The sequence below is a fragment of the Hypanus sabinus genome, chromosome X2 (genome assembly GCF_030144855.1).
Source record: "Hypanus sabinus isolate sHypSab1 chromosome X2, sHypSab1.hap1, whole genome shotgun sequence".
NCBI classification, from domain to species: Eukaryota; Metazoa; Chordata; class Chondrichthyes; order Myliobatiformes; family Dasyatidae; genus Hypanus; species Hypanus sabinus.
This window is the reverse complement of record NC_082739.1, coordinates 2,480,396-2,498,314: the sequence shown is the minus strand read 5'-3', so window position 1 is coordinate 2,498,314 and position 17,919 is coordinate 2,480,396.

Below are 17,919 nucleotides of genomic sequence, written 5' to 3'. Positions count from 1 at the left end.
TCATATATATGAATGCATGGGGAGTAAGAGCAAGGAGGTTACACTGAACCTTTATAAATCTGATCTCACCTGGAGTATTGTGCTCAAGTCTAGTTACCTCATTTTAGGAAAGATCTGGGAATGTTAGAAGACTACAAACATAATAAAGTGGCCACTGAGTGTATGTTCATGGTCTTCTGGTGGTGAAGCCTGTTCACTTCACAGTTTGACATGTTGTACATTCAGAGATGCTCTTCTGCACACCACTGTTGTAACGTGTGGTTATTTAAGTTACTGTCACCTTCCTGTCAGCTTGAACCAGTCTGGTCATTCCCCTCTGACCTCTCTCATTAACGAGGTGTTTTCACCCACAGAACTGCCACTCACTGGATGCTTTTTTTTGTTTTTCACACCATTCTCTGTAAACTCTAGAGACTGTTGTGTGTGAAAATCCCAGGAGATCAGCAGTTTCTGAGATACTCAAACCATCCCATCTGGCACCAGCAATCATTCCATAGTCAATGTCACTGACCTGTTGACCATGTCTGCATGATTGAGTTGCTGCCATGTGATTGGCTAATTAGATTATATACAATATTTATTTATTTATATATTTAAAGCTGAGAGGTTCTTGATTAGTAAGGGTCAAAGGTTTTGAGAAGGCAGGAGAATGGAGAGAGATAATAAATCAGCTATTCTGGAATGACGGAACAAACGTGATGGGTCAAATGCCCTAATTCTGCTCCTGTGTCTTGTGGTCTTATGGTCTTTACTTGCTGTGATGCTGTGCCTCAGTGCATTGATGAAGCTGTTATAATTTCTGATCTTAACATAGAACATAGAACAATACAGCACTGTACAGGCTGTTTGGCTCACAATGTTGTGCCGACCCTTAAACCCTGCCTCCTATATCACCCCTCCACCTTAAATTCCTCTATATACTTGTCTAGTAGTCTCTTAAACTTCACTAGTGTATCTGCCTCCACCACTGACTCAGGCAGTGCATTCCACGCACCAACCACTCTGAGTAAAAAACCTTCCTCTAATATCCCCCTTGAACTTTCCACCCCTCACCTTAAAGCCATGTTCTCTTGTACTGAGCAGTGGTGCCCTGGGGAAGAGGCGCTGGCTGTCCACTCTATCTATTCCTCTTAATATCTTGTACACCTCTATCATGTCTCCTCTCATCCTCCTCCTCTCCAAAGAGTAAAGCCCTAGCTCCCTTAATCCCTGATCATAATGCATACTCTCTAAACCAAGCAACTTCCTAGTAAATCTCCTCTGTACTCTTTCCAATGCTTCCACATCCTTCCTATACTGAGGCGACCAGAACTGGAAGGGAGCTAAAAGACCTTCAGCACACTACAACTGGAGCCAATTGTGAAAGTCTCTCAGAAGCAGAACTCTTTTTTTCCCAACCAGTATCATTTGATATGCTGTAAGATGAAATCTAGATGAAAACACAATAAAATTTAAATTTTGGCAACCTTAAGGGACCCGGAAAAATTTGGATTACTTAATGAGAACCAGTAGACACCCCCCAGGAATGAGTTAATGACACATATTGCAGAAATAGTTTATTCACTAAAGGTTAAGAGAGTTGCAGAACAAGTTCCAAAGAACACGTGGGATGAATTGGTTTTAAACATAATTACTTGGATATAGGAAGATGATTTTTAAAAAAAGACCAAGTTCAGGAACAGGGCATCCAACCCCTGATATCCATCCCATCATATTTTTTTATAAACGCAGAAGTTCCCAAGCTATTCTTTCAAGGTCAGTCCTCCTCGATAGCCTGAATAATATTTATCCATCAATCAACATCATTAAAATAGATTATTCATTGGTTTGTACTTCGTTGTTTAAGGGATCTTGCTGTGCAGAAAACAATTGCTGCATTATCCATGATTCCTTTGATTCCCATGATTCACTGTAAAGTTGGAATTATTTAATTAACAACATCTCAGTGCCCTTTAGTGAACGGTAGGGCACTGAGGAGTGTGGTAGAACAAAGGGATCATTGAAAGAAAGCTTCTGGCACATTGGCCTTCATAGATCAAAGTATTGCATATAGGAGAAGGGATGTTATGTTGAAGTTTTATAAGTCATTTGTGAGGCCTAATTTGGAGTACTGTGTCTAGTTTGGGTCACCTACCTACAGGAAAGGTATCAATAATGTTGAAACTGTGCAGATAAAGTTACAAAGATGTTGCCAAGTCTTGAGTACCTGAATTATAGGGAAGGCTGAATAGGTTAGGACCTTATTCCCTGGAGTGTAGGAGAACGAGGGGAGATTTGATAGAGTATACAAAATTATGAGGGGTATAGATAGGGTAAATGCAAGCAGGCTTTTTCCACTAGGTTGGGTGGGACAAGAACTAGGTGTCCATGGGTTAAGGGTGAAAGGTGAAATATTTAAGGGGAACATGAGGGAGAATTTCTTCTCTCAAAGGGTGATGAAAGTGTCAAATCAGCTGCCAGCAGACATTGTGGATGCAGGTTTGATTGAAACATTTAAGAGAGGTTTGGATAGGTACATGGATGGGAGAGGTATTGAGGGCTATAGCCCGGGTGCAGGTCAATGGTACTAGGCAAAATAATAGTTCAGCACAGACCAGATGGGATGAATGACCTTTTTCTGCATTGTAATGCTTTATGACTCTGCCTCTAGAACTATAAATTGCTCTGGGACATCCTGAATTCACTATAGATACCACATAAGTTTGCTGGCAGTGTTATAATTCTATACTTAGTTTAGATCCTCCACAAATTGATGAGCAGATGTCAAGCTACCTTTATTCCTTACTCCTAGCAAGTAATTTGATGCCATGGTGGGCATCAGAGTTCAGAGTTCAATTCTGCTGTTGTCTGTAAGGAGTTTGCAAGTTCTCCCTGTGAACCACCAGGTTTCCTCCATGGGCTCCGGTTTCTTCCCATAGTTCAAAGATATACCAGTTAAGGTTAATTGGTCATTGTAAATTGTCCTGTGATTAGACTAGGTTAAGCCGGGGTTTGCTGAGGTGGTGTGGCCCAAAGGACTGGAAGGGCGCTGTATGTCAATGTATACATAAGTAAATACAAGCAAATTGCACTCTAGCAGAGAAATAGGCCCTTTGACCCAACTCATCTGTGACAACCAAGTTGCCGAACTAATTGGTCCCATTTGCCCGTGTTTGGTCCATATCCCAAACCTTCCTTTACCATGTAGCCATTCAAATGCTTTGGTGGCCAATGGGAGAATTCACTCAGGAACCCTAGGTTCAATTCTCACCTAATGCAATTGTATCTTTGGGGTGGCACAGTACCTTAGTGTTAGCCAGCTATTACAATGCCAGCTGTAAAATCGGGGTTCAATTTCCATTGCTACCTGTAAGGAGTTTCTCCCTGGGATTCCTCTGGGTGCTCCAGTTTCTTCCTACATTCCAAAACCAGCCTATTAGGCTGTGGGTATGCCAGATGCATGGTTGCCCAGTACAATCCTTGCTGAATTGATTTGATGCAAATGACACATGCAACTGTATGTTTTGATGTACATGTGATGAATACAGTTAATCTTGCAAACACGAGGAAACATGGCAGATGCTGGAAATTCAAACAACAACAGACACAAAATGCTGGTGGAACACAGCAGGCCAGGCAGCATCTATAGGGAGAAGCGCTGTCGATGTTTCGGGCCGAGACCCTTCGTCAGGACACAGTTAATCTTTAATCTTTTAAATGTCGTACTTGTACCCACAAATTGAAAAAGGGGTGAAATGAAACAGAAGGAAAACTATACTGTAATTGTGCAAGATTTTGGTAAAATACTACCAGGTGAATTGGTCTCCCTACTGAGGGAAAATGAACTTGACTTGTGAGAATAAAGTTCCAATACATTATCAGCTAGGCTCAGGGTTATATTATAAAGAGAGATTGAGATAGACCTATCTAGTCTGTTGTTCAGAAGAATGAGAAGTCACCTCAAACTAATATGTAAGATTCAAAGATAGGTCACAGGGAAGGGCACTTGCCTTGAGAGTCTAACACCAGGGATGCGTTCTCTGGGTGAGGAACTCAGGACTAAGAAAAACCTTCTTCATTCAGAGGATTAAGTATTTTTAGATTCTTGTTGAATAACATTGTTTGAGGACAATAATAATGGTTGGTTATGGCAGTCATCCCTTTGGATTGTGTTACTGAAGCTCTCTGTGAGGAGCCCTTGAATAAACCAGGCACACTCTCTTTCTCAAGTAACACACACAAACTGCAGGAACTCAGCAAGTCATGCAACACTTATGGAGGAGAATGAGCAGCACAGTTTCTGGTGAAGACCCTTCATCAGGACACTGTTTCTCCTATGTCTCAGTCTGTAACAATAGACAATAGGTGCAGAAGTAGACCATTCGGACCTTTGAGCCTGCACTGCCATTCTGAGATCATGGCTGATCATCTACTATCGATACCCGGTTCCTGCCTTGTCCCCATAGCCCTTGATTCCCCTATCCAAAAGATACCTATCTAGCTCCTTCTTGAAAGCATCCACAGAATTGGCCTCCACTGCCTTCCAAGGCAGTGCATTCCAGACCCCCACAACTCTCTGGGAGAAGAAGTTTTTCCTTAACTCTGTCCTAAATGACCTACCCCTTATTCTCAAACCATGTCCTCTGGTACTGGACTCTCCCAGCATCTGGAACATATTTCCTGCCTCTATCTTGTCCAATCCCTTAATAATCTTATATGTTGTAATCAGATCCCCTCTCAATCTCCTTAATTCCAGCGTGTACAAGCTGAGTCTCTCTAACCTCTCTGCGTAAGACAGTCCGGACATCCCAGGAATTAACCTCGTGAATCTACGCTGCACTTCCTCTACAGCCAGGATGTCCTTCCTTAACCCTGGAGACCAAAACTGTACACAATACTCCAGGTGTGGTCTCACCAGGGCCCTGTACAAATGCAAAAGGATTTCCTTGCTCTTGTACTCAATTCCCTTTGTAATAAAGGCCAACATTCCATTAACCTTCTTCACTGCCTGCTGCACTTGCTCTTTCACCTTCAGTGACTGATGAACAAGGACTCCTAGATCTCTTTGTATTTCTCCCTTACCTAACTCTACACCATTCAGATAATAATCTGCCTTCCTTTTCTTACTCCCAAAGTGGATAACCTCACACTTATTCACATTAAATGTCATCTGCCAAGTATCTGCCCACTCACCCAGCCTATCCAAGTCACCCTGAATTCTCCTAACATCCTCATCACATGTCACACTGCCACCCAGCTTAGTATCATCAGCAAACTTGCTGATGTTATTCTCAATGCCTTCATCTAAATCGTTGATGTAAATCGTAAACAGCTGTGGTCCCAATACCGAGCCCTGTGGCACCCCACTAGTCACCACCTGCCATTCCGAGAAACACCCATTCACCGTTACTCTTTGCTTTCTATCTGCCAACCAGTTTTCTATCCATGTCAATATCTTCCCCCCAATGCCATGAGCTCTGATTTTACCCACCAATCTCCCATGTGGGACCTTATCAAATGCCTTCTGAAAATCGAGGTACACTACATCCACTGGATCTCCCCCATCTAACTTCCTGATTACATCCTCAAAAAACTCCAATAGATTAGTTAAGCATGATTTGCCCCTGGTAAATCCATGCTGGCTCGGCCCAATCCTATCACTGCTATCTAGATATGCCACTATTTCATCTTTAATAATGGACTCTAGCATCTTCCCCACTACTGATGTTAGGCTGACAGGACAATAGTTCTCTGTTTTCTCCCTCCCTCCTTTCTTAAAAAGTGGGATAACATTAGCCATTCTCCAATCCTCAGGAACTGATCCTGAATCTAAGGAACATTGGATTATCAATGCATCCGCAATTTCCGGGGCCACCTCCTTTAGTACCCTAGGATGCAGACCATCTGGACCTGGGGATTTGTCAGCCTTCAGTTCCATCAGTCTACTCATCACTGTTTCCTTCCTAATGTCAATCTATTTCATTTCCTCTGTTACTCTATGTCCTTGGCCCATTCATATACCTGGGAGATTGCTTGTGTCTTCCTTAGTGAAAACAGATCTAAAGTACTTATTAAATTCTTCTGCCATTTCTCTGTTTCCCATAATAATTTCACCCAATTCATTCTTCAAGGGCCCAACATTGTTCTTAACTATCTTTTTTCTCTTCACATACCTAAAAAAGCTTTTGCTATCTTCCTTTATATTCCTGGCTAGCTTGCGTTCGTACCTCATTTTTTTCTCCTCATATTGCCTTTTTAGTTAAGTTCTGTTATTCCTTAAATATTTCCCAATCATCTGTTTTCCCAATCACCTTAGCTCTGTCATACTTCTTTTTTTTAATGCTATGCAATCTTTGACTTCCTTTGTCAACCACTATGGCCCCTTTCCCCCCTTTGAATCCTTCCTTCTCCGGGGGATGAACTGATTTTGCACCTTGTGCATTATTCCCAAGAATACCTGCCATTCCACTGTCTTTTCTGCTAGGATATCCGTCCATTTAACTTTGGCCAGCTCCTCCCTCATGGCTCCATAGTCTCCTTTGTTCAACTGCAACACTGACACCTCCGATCTGCCCTTATTCTTCTCAAATTGCAGATAAAAACTTATCATATTATGGTCACTACCTCCTAATGGCTCCTTTACTTCAAGATCGCTTATCAAATCCTGTTCATTACACAACACTAAATCTAGAATAGCCTTGTCCCTGGTCGGCTCTCGTACAAGCTGTTCCAAGAATGCATCCTGTAGGCACTCTACAAACTCTTGTAATGGACTTGTTGCAAAGGAAATGGTCCAGGCTGCCTGCAAAAATTTTATGTAATTTGAGGAGGAGACCAGATCACATGACTCTATTGTCCAATGGGATCACAAAGTAAACAGAAGACAGCATGTTCTGTACTATTACAGACATAAATTAGTTAAATTGCTCTCAGTTGTAAGCCTGGATTTTGTGATCAGAATTTACGCCAACACTGTACCTGCTCTAATTATAAATAATGAAATCATTTTAAACCACTAAAATGGTGCCAGCACTATTTTACCTAGTGCAGTTGCTGTGGATACCCCTTGCTCTCTATTCTCTCCACAAGATTATCCAAGACTTGGCAGGAATCCCTATTCTTTCATTTCTGCTGGTTCAGCATCCTGGAATTCCTTACAATACAGGGCCAAATGTGAGCAGGTGGGACTAGCTTGCTAGAAACGCAGTTGGCATGGACCAGTTGGGACAAAGAGCCTGTTTCCATGGACCTGATTCTACGACTCTGTAGCCTTATATTGTCACCACATGTTACCTGGGTTTCTGCACCTAAGTTATAGAGAAAGGTTGAACAAGTTAGGTCTTTATTCTTTGAAGCATAGAAGATTGAGGGGGGACTTGATGGAGGTATTTAAAATTATGAGGGGGATAGATCGAGTTGACATTGATAGGCTTTTTCCATTGAGAGTAGGGGAGATTCAAACAAGAGGACATGAGTTGAGAGTTGGGGGCAAAAGTTTAGGGGTAACACGAGGGGGAATTTCTTTACTCAGAGAGTGGTAGCTGTGTGGAACGAGCTTCCAGTAGAAGTGGTAGAGAGGCAAGTTCGATATTGTCATTTAAGATAAAATTGGATAGGTATATGGACAGGAAAGGAATGGAGGGTTATGAGCTGAGTGCAGGTCGGTGGGACTAGGTGAGAGTAAGCGTTCAGCATGGACTAGAAGGGCCGAGATGGCTTGTTTCTGTGCTGTAATATGGTTATATGATTATAAGATGACACAGAACTGAGAGCATGGAAAAGATCAGGAGGTCCAGCAATAAGTGGAGACTTGCAATGTTCGTGTGTACAGTGAAATAGGTCATCTGTGTTAACAACCAACACACCCACGGGCGTCAACATAACTTGTCCGTAATGCTCAACAGAACAATACAGAACACAATAAAACAAATCAAAACAACAACCACAAAACAAGCCCTTTCCCTCCTTCCACCAATACAGTCCAACATCCAGCAGACTCAAATTCGGACTCAGATTCAAACATGAACATGCTCAGATGCATTCATAGCACTGCCAAATATTAAATATTAATTAATATTAATATTTAATATTAATATTAAATACTAATATTTTCCTATCTTCTAAAATCAGGAATCCTGACCAATTTACATCTGCCATGCTGGTACAGCCAGTAGAGCTGCTGCCTCACAGATTCAGCATCCAAGGTTGTTTCCTGACTTCCAGTGCTGTCTGTGTGGAGATTGCATGCTCTCCCTATGGCCATGCATAGACCTGAATGGAGGAAGCTAATGCTCCAGATTCCTCCCACATCCCGAAGGCATGCAGGTTGGTACATTAATCGACCACTGGAAATTGCCCCCTCATGTGTCGGTGAGGAATAGAAATTGGGGGGAGTGGAGGGAAATATGTTGGATGATCATTGGAGACTCTGTAGAGCGAAGGACTGATTTCTACGCTATGGGACTCAATAATTTTTTTTTACATCTTCTGTGCTGTGTTGTGCCATAAATGTAAAATACATGTATATACTTAGGGACTAGAAAAACAAAGGATCCTGGATATAAAACAGGGCTAAGGCACCTAATAAAAATTGCCACAGATACTTCTTTATCCAGAACATGGTAGGAACATGGATTCACCACCACAAGGAAGAGCTGAAGGGATTAGCCCTGAACTATTTAGGAGAAAGTAGCTTATCAACAAGGGAAGAACGAAATTTTCAGAGGTTAGTTAGACAGGTTGCAGGAGGATGGGCTCCCTGCCAGTATGTATGGACGGTACAGTGGTGTAGGAAGTGGAGCCACTGCCTTATAGCACCAGAGACCCAGGTTCAATTCTAACCTCAGCTGCTGTCTGTGTGGAGTTTGCAGGTTCTACCTGTGGCCACGTAGATTTCCTCTGAATGCTGCAAAGATATGGGGAAGTCCCAAAGGGCAACACAGTAGCGTAACAGGCTCAACGATCACCAGTTAGGGTTCAACTTCTGCATCTACCTGTAAAGAGTTTGTATGTTCTCCCCTTGACCGCATGAGTTTCCTCTGGGTGCTCCGGTTTCCTCCCACAGTCCAAAAATGTACAGGCTGGGGTTAGTGAGCTGTAGGCAGAAAGCATGGTGACACTTGTAGTCTGATTTGATTTGATGCAAATGACACACTTCACTATATGTTTTGCTGTTTTGAAATAAACTGTACAGATAAAAATAATACTGAGAACATGAGTTATAGAGTCCTTGAAAGTGAGTCTGTAGATTATGGAATCAGTTCAGTGTTGAGGCGAGTGAAGTTACCCCTTGGTTTAGGAGCCTGATAGTTGAAGGGTGATAACTGTTCCTGAACGTGGTGGCGGTGGTTGCCCAATACTCCTGTACATTCTTCCCAAATGTGCTTTGTTGTGGCAGGACTCTGTGCAGATGTGCTCAGTGGTGAGGAGGGCTTTTCCTGGATGGACTGGGCTGTATCTGCCACTTTACGAAGACTTTTTCCATTTCTGCCCATTGGTGTGTCCATATCAGGCCGTTGTGCAACCAGTCAGGATGCTCTCCACTGTGCATCAATAGAAATTCATCGAAGCTTTAGGTGACACACCAAACTTCTAAGAAAGTAGAGGCACTGTGATGCTGGTTTGTGATGACGCTTAATATTTTGGACAAAAGTAAATTGCTTTCTTCGAGTCATAATGGAACTAGATGATTGACACTGAATATTTCAATTCACAACAGCTGCAACAGAACTTGACCCTAGCGTCTGCCCACCCTTTTCAGTAACAGCTTGGAAGGAGGTTACATTTAATACCATCCATTAAAAATGTCATCAGATTTTCAAGGACAAAACTGCATTCATGCATTGCTAATTAGTTGACAGAAAGTGGGAACTGCAGTGAGTTGCTTCTAGTTGGTTTGTTCTTTCAGGATCTGCAGAAGCCTAATGCGACTATAGCTCAGTATTTAATACCATCATTCCCACAATCCTGATTGAGAAGTTGCAGAACCTGGGCCTCTGTACCTCCCTCTGTAATTTGATCCTTGACTTCCTAAACGCAAGACCACAATCTGTGTGGATTGATGATAACAACTCCTCCTTGCTGACGATCAACACTGGTGCACCTCAGGGGTGTGTGCTTAGCCCACTGCTCTACTCTCTATATACCTATGGTTGTGTGGCTAAGCACAGCTCAAATACCATCTATAAATTTGCTGATGGGATACAACCATTGTTGGTAGAATCTCAGCTGGTGACGAGAGGACGTACAGGAGTGAGATATGCCAACTAGTGAAGTGGTGTCACAGCAATAACCTGGCACTCAACGTCAGTAAGATGAAAGAGCTGATTGTGGACTTCAGGAAGGGTAAGACGAAGGAACACATACCAATCCTCATAGAGGGATCAGAAGTGGAGAGAGTGAGACTGGGCTGTATCTGCCACTTCATAAAGACTTTTTCATTCCTGGCCATACCAGGCCATGATGCAACCAGTCAGGATACTGACACATTCTGGTAATAATAAACCCAATTCTGAAGGCATAGATACAGATTATCGATCTTTACCAGCTACAGTCATCCCTTCCTTGTTTTTCATGATTCCAAAGTGGAGCTGCTGCCCTCTCCTGGAAGATGCAGGATTAGGTGAGAGAAAAGAGGAAATGTTCTGTGATCAATACCCCTGCATCGAAACATACAGTGAAATGTTTCAAAGTTTCAAAGGTACATTTAATGTCAGAGAAATGTATACAGTATACATCCTGAAATGTTTTTTCTTCATTTGCATTAACTACAGCACACCTAAGGATTTGCTGGAGGGTTCTACCCTTCCGCCACCAGATTTTTAAATGGACAATGAACCAACCCATGAACACCACCTCACTACTTTTTGCTCTATTTTTGAACTACTAATTTAATTTAGTTTTTTATATATATATATATAGATTTCTTATAGTCTTTTAAGTTATTGAACTGCACTGGTGTTGCAAAACAACAAAGTTCACAACATATGTCAGTGATATTAAACCTGATTGTGATTCTGAAGCGGCACCATTCACTGCATGCCCACGATGTTCAGCAGAACAACACAACAAAATCACAAAAGCAAAATCAAGCCCCTTTCACACCCTGCCACGTCCTCACTCACAGCCTGTATGTACCTCAGTACATGTGACAATAATACACCAATTTCAATTCCGGATGCTGGAGTCTGGAGGAATGTATAGTCTTCTGGAAAGCAGTGTAGCTGTTAGAGTAACACTATTACATAGCAATCACTGATCCTGGTTCAATTCCCACCACTGCCTGTAAGGAGTTTGATCATTCTACCCATGACCGTGTGGGTTACCTCTGGGTGCTCCAGTTTCCTCCCACATTTCAAAAACGTACACTTAGAGTTAGTGAGTTGTTGGCATACTATGTTGGTGCCAGAGGCAGGTGACACTTACAATCCTTGCTGATTTGATTTAACACAAACCATGCATTTCACTGTATGTTTTGATGCTTCGATGCACATGTGACAAATAAAGCTAATGTTATCTTTCTTTAGGTTAATTGGATGCAGTGAGTTGCTGTGCAGGTGGGTGGTAGAATTTGGTGGGAGAGGTGAACATGGGGAAATATAGAATGGAATGAATACAGATGGTTGATGTTTAGTACAGCCTCAGAGAGCCTTGGAAATGGGGTTGGGCAGCATTTGTGGTGGGGTGGAAGGAAATTTTGAGATTTCAAATGGAAACCATACATCAAGACTCAGAGTGAAAAAGGAAAATGGCCAGTATGAAGAGAAGAGGCAAGTGAATCAGTTGAAGAGCTTTAATTACATAAGCTCCAGAGGGCAGATCCTTCTAAATTCCAGACACATAGAAAAGGCTATCAAGTCCATGCTAAACCATTTAGTCCCGTTTTCCTGTGGAGTCATAGAACACTTCAGCACAGAAACAGACCCTTCAGCTGGATATACCTTGTAAATCCACACAATTATCTTGCTTGTAAACTCTGAGATGCATTTTCAATTCATTTGTTTAAGACTAAATATCACGGGCTTGTTAAAGAAATTCATGATGTTGTATCCAATGCTGGTGAGCACTTTACAGAAAGGAATTGGAGGCTTTGGAGAGGGTGCAGAAGAGATTTCTGCAGGATGTTGCCTGGATTGGAGTATATTAGATAGAAGTTTGGACAGACTTGTATTATATTAGCAGGAGTACCAGAGGCTGAGGGGTGATCTGATAGAAGAATGTTTCTTTATGCACATAATAGTATGTGACTAGTAAGTGGTAAGGTGTGGAAGCAGATAAGGTAACAACGTATAAGAGGCATTTAGACAAGCAAGAAATGGAGGGATGTAGACCACGTACAGGCAGACGGAATTAATTTAAAGTGGCATCTAGTCAGCAGCGTGCACTTGCATGGATGTTGAACACTTCATTCTGCTTTGAGCAAACAGTTTTTAAACAGCATCAGTTGCATGTGTTGGTGTTCAAAATGCAGTGATTTTTGGCAAAACAGAAGTAGGAAGACAATTCACAACTGTTTTGCTCACTACGGTTTTGCTGTCTGTGGGAAGATGAATCTCAGATAAATACTGTATACATATTTGATAATAAATGTACTTTGAACTTCAGAATCTTTGAATCTTCAAGCATTCAGACTTCAAGATGCTAGAAATGAATGGAAGTAAAAATGAAATGATTTCATACTTCAACAAGTTAGAAACTACAAGAATCATCTTGAATGCTACAATGAAAAAGAATACTTGGAGGATGCAAACAATGAATTGACTTTATTGCTTATATCCTTCATATACATGAGGAGTAAAAATCTTTACGTTACATCTCCTTCCAAATGTGTAATGTGCAATTATAGTAGTTTATGATAAATATTATGTACAATAGGATAGGCAATATAACATAGAAATACAATTGCATCAGCATGAATTAATCAGTCTGATGGCCTGGTGGAAGAAGCTGTCCCGGAGCCTGTTGGTCCTGGCTTTTATGCTGCGGTACCGTTTCCCGTAGCAGCTGGAATGGTTTGTGGCTGGGGTGACTCAGTTCTCCAATGATCCTACAGGCCTTTTTTACACATTTGTCTTTGTAAATGTCCTGAATAGTTGGAAGTTCACAACTACAGATGTGCTGGACTGTCTGCACCACTCTCTGCAGAGTCCTGAGATTAAGGGAGGTACAGTTCCCATACCAGGCAGTGATGCAGCCAGTCAGGATGCTCTCAATTGTGCCCCTGTAGAAAGTTCTTAGAATTTGGGTGCTCATACCAAACTTCCTCAACCGTCTGAAGTGAAAGAGGTGCTGTTGTGCCTTTTTCACCACACAGCCAGTATGTCCAGACCACGTGAGATTCTTGGTGATACTGAGGAAGTAAAGCTGTTTACCCTCTCAACCCCAGATGAACTGCTGTCAATAGGGGTTAGTCTGCCTCCATTCCTCCTGTAGTCCACAACCAGCTCCTTTGTTTTTGCGACATTGAGGGAGAGGTTGTTTTCTTGACACCACTGTGTCAGAGAGATGACTTCCTCTCTGTAGGCCACCTTGTTATTAGGCCAATCAGTGTAGTTTCGTCAGCAAATTGAATTAGCAGATTGGAGCTGTGGGTGATGACACAGTCATGGGTATACATAGAGTAAAGGAGGGGGCTTAGGACACAGCCTTGAGGGGCACCTGTGCTGAAAATCATTGTATGAAGGCAGTCTATTATCTGACCTAGGTGTTGATTTTGTTTATTTACAATCAAAAGAACACAACCATGTACACTGGATGAATTCCTACATCAATAACTATTAGGAACTAATACACAGTTCTGTAGTAGTATTAATAGTGTTCTAATTTGTTCTGTATTTCATTTGAATACATACTTTGTTATTCATTTTGTCTTTTTTATACCTTTTTAACTATTTTCATGAAACTTGGGCTAATTGGAACAGCTGCTTAACTGAGCCAAGATGTACAGGTCCCAGTGTGTCCCAAATAACTAGAATGCACTGTACATGCTTTTACATCATCTTTATTCTGCATTCATCAATTCATATATTCATTTACAATTCATTCAAAATAGAAATGGAACTATTAAATCCAAAATGTTACATGTGATCAGAGTCATAGACTCAAAGAGCGTTAAAGCTTGGAAACTGGCCCTTCAGCCATAATTCTGTCAGGTTCCATCTTTTAGAGTCATTTTTAAGGATTGCCGTTCATCTTGTCAATAGTTAGTCAAATATTGCTCACCTTAGACTTTCAATTTTATTGCCAAGGCTCAAGGCTAATGTGAACGTACATATTTTAAATTCGTGTATCTATGTTATCTCCTGTCTCTACCCCTTCTTTCCATTTCTCCCTTAATCTCTATTTTATTCTTTCTCTTCTTTCTTCCCTTACTGTCACTTTCTTTTTCTGTTTTCCTTTCTTTTGCAACTACTTGCTCATTTACTTCTCCACATTTCTATTTCCCACACTCACTCCCTTCTCTCTCTCTCTCTCTCTCTCTCTCTCTCTCTCTCTCTCCCCCTCTCTCTCTGAGTGTCTATCTGTCTGTCTGTCTGTCTGTCTCTGTCCTCTTCCTTTCTTGTTCTCTCTTTCTACTTTTTTTTTGCTTTTGTTCTCCTCAGGGAGGTAGGTAGGGGAGGGCTGCCCTTAAACAAAAGTGGATTTGAGGATTTTGAGGTGGGGCAGTGGGAATGGGATGAACATCCACACTTCTCCAGACCCAATAAAAATCTCCAATTAAAATATAATCATTAATTATTGATTTGAGCTTCTGTTTTTAAAACTACTTGTTGCCTATTGTATTGCTGCTGCAGCTGACTGGGCTGTGGATAGTGGAAGTTCAGGTCTCAATAAAATAATGTCACAGTGTTGTAGACATCACAAAACCCAATTAATATACTAAAGCTAAGAACCTTAGTAATAATATCTAGCACTGTGAGCAGTTTTGGGTTCCTGTCTAAGAAAGGATGGGATAGTATTTGAAAGAGTTTAGAGGAAGTTCATGAGAATGATCCTGGGAATGAAAGAGTTAATGTCTGAGGAGCATTTGTTGGCCCTGGTCCTGTACTCGCTGGAGTTTAGAAGAATGAGAGCAAAATCACATTGAAACCTCTTGAATATTGAAAGGCCTAGGTAGAGAGGATGTAGCTGGGGTGTTTCCTATGGGGGGGGGGTCTAGGAACAAGAGGGCACGGCCTCCATACAGGATGTCCCTTTAGAGCAGAGATGATGAGGAATTTCTTCAGCCGGAATTGCCACAGAGAGCTGTGGAGGTAAAGTCACTGAGTATATTTAAAGCAGAGTTTGATAGGTTCTAGATTAGTCAGGGCATCAAAGGTTATGAGGAGAAGGCAGCAGAATGGGGTTGAAAGGAATAACTAATCAGCCTTAATGGAATGTCAGAGCAGACTCAATGGGCTGAATGGCCTAATTCTGCTCCTATGTCTTAAAGTCTGCCGCGTATGAAACTGCTGGACCCCAGCCAAATGGAATTGGCTGCAGCCTAACCGAGAATGCCGATAGGAACTACTCATCTCCAGCTTCCATCATCTCTCCCCTTTGGGAGATTCCATGAGAACTGTTCAATACTCCAAAATCTCAAAGAGAAAGATAACTAGATAACTATGATATGAAAATTCCATCAGATGTTGTGTATGCTTATCTATTGATGTATGTAGAACATAGGGAATGTACACTCAGTGGTCACTTTATTAGGTACACCTGTACTCCTGCTTGTTAATGCAGTTATCTAATCAGCCAATCATATGCAGCACTCAATGCATAAAAGCATGCAGACGTGGTCAAGAGGTTCAGTTGCTGTTCAGACCAAACGTCAGAATGGGGAAGAAATGTGATCTAAGTGACTTTGACTGTGGAATGATTGTTGGTGTCAGGCAGGGTGGTTTGAGAATCTCCTGGTATTTTCACACACAACAGTCTATAGAGTTTACAGAGAGTGGTGTGAAAAACAAAAAAAAATCCAGTGAGCAGCAGTTCTGTGGGTGAAAACACCTCGTTAATGAGAGAGGTCAGAGGAGAATGGCCAGACTGGTTCAAGCTGACAGGAAGGTGACAGTAACTATCATTATGTGTTGGGTTGTACTACTGCTGTAAAGTCAGCAAATTTCACAACATATGCTGGTGATATGAAACCTGATTCTGATTCTCAAATAACCACGTATTACAACCCTCGTTAAGGCAGAGGAGAACGGCCAGACTGGTTCAAGGGAACAGGGAGGTGACAGTAACTCAAATAACCACACGTCACAACAGTGGTGTGCAGAAGAGCATCTCTGAACACACAACATGTCAAACTGTGAAGTGGATGGGCTACAGCAGCAGAAGACCACAAACATACACACAGTGGCCACTTTATTAGGTACAGGAGGGGGTCACTGAGTGTGTTTCTGCATTGGGATATGATGAAGGAAGGTTTGGTGGAGTATTATACTTGTAAGGTTGAATGATAGTCTCCTATGTGAAAGTACAAGTAGAAAACGGGCTGATTACAAAGATTTCTTACAATTTAATTTGTTTGAAATTTAATTCAAAAACCTATTTCCCCAATTATCCTTATTGCTGTATGAATCTGACAAGCAATTTTAAGACATTTATTTGAATTTCTTTCATGCAGATTCTAATTCTGTGATAAATTTCTTGATGTCTTGAATTCCAGGTGCCATGGATTTCTGCAAGTCTTGAATTCCTTTAAGGAGTGGACCCTGAAATCTTTGATATAAGGGAAGGAAAGTCTGATGAAACTGCTTCATTTTCTGATTGAGATTTTCTTGAAAGTTCTCTGGAACTAACTGACTGGTGTTGGTAGGTATGATACTTTTAGACCATTCACTCAGGTTCCTCTTGAGTGCCTCTATTTGTTCGGCCAACGATGATGTAGAACTCTCAGATAGAGGTTTTGGCTCCTGGACCTCTGCAAACATTTGGACCAGCCTGTCTTTGAACAGATTAGCCTGCTCCTCAAATTGACTTCTAAGAGCTTGCATTTTTTGTTGGATATCTGTTATGTTTGCTGACACATTGGAAAAAATGGCACCGAAATTTGGAATATTCCTGCAAAGGACAAATAAAGAATATTTGAGATATAGCACGGTTACAGGGCATTCTGGCCCAACGAGCCCACGCTGCCCAATTACACCCATCTGACCAATTAACCTACTAACCTCTACATCTTTAGAATGTGGGAGGAGACCAGAGGACCCAGAGGAAACCCACACAATCACAGGAAGAATGTACAAACTCTTTACAGAAAGCATTTGGAATTGAACCCGCTGTAGTAGTGTTATGCTAACCACTACACTACCATGTATCTACATTTTTTGTAGAATTTAAAAATACTAAATAATTTTTTTCTCATCTGTGTAAGGAATACATTTATCAAAAATTAATACAATCTGATTAAAAATGTTTGAGCAGCGACAAATCAGCAATGGGAACCTGAGAAGACGTAGCTTACTCAGGGTCACCAATTGAGTAGAAAAGGCAGCGACTTGCGGCAGTTTGGAGCTTTGAGCAGCGGTCAATCGGAGATCCATAGCCTGAGGAGACGTAGTTCACTCAGGGTCACCGATTGAGCAGAAAAGGAAGCAACTTGCGGCAGTTTGGAGCTTTGAGCAGCGGTCAATCGGAGATCCATAGCCTGAGGAGACGTAGTTCACTCAGGGTCACCGATTGAGCAGAAAAGGAAGCAACTTGTGGCAGTTTGGAGCTTTGAGCGGCAGCCAATCAGTGTTCAGGATTGATTGGCAAGAACAAATTAAAGTAAGGCAGGGTCAAGCTGAGCGACCAACGTTGGACTGGTCAGAGTTAGAATGGAGACATTTAGGCTTTAGCTCTTCGAGGCTTCAGTGAGGAGAGACCTGGGTGAGAGAAGTCAAAAAAAACTCAGGGTAGAGGTATTTTTTTCTCCCCCACAGTTTATTGTTCTTCCTTCTTTGCATTTGC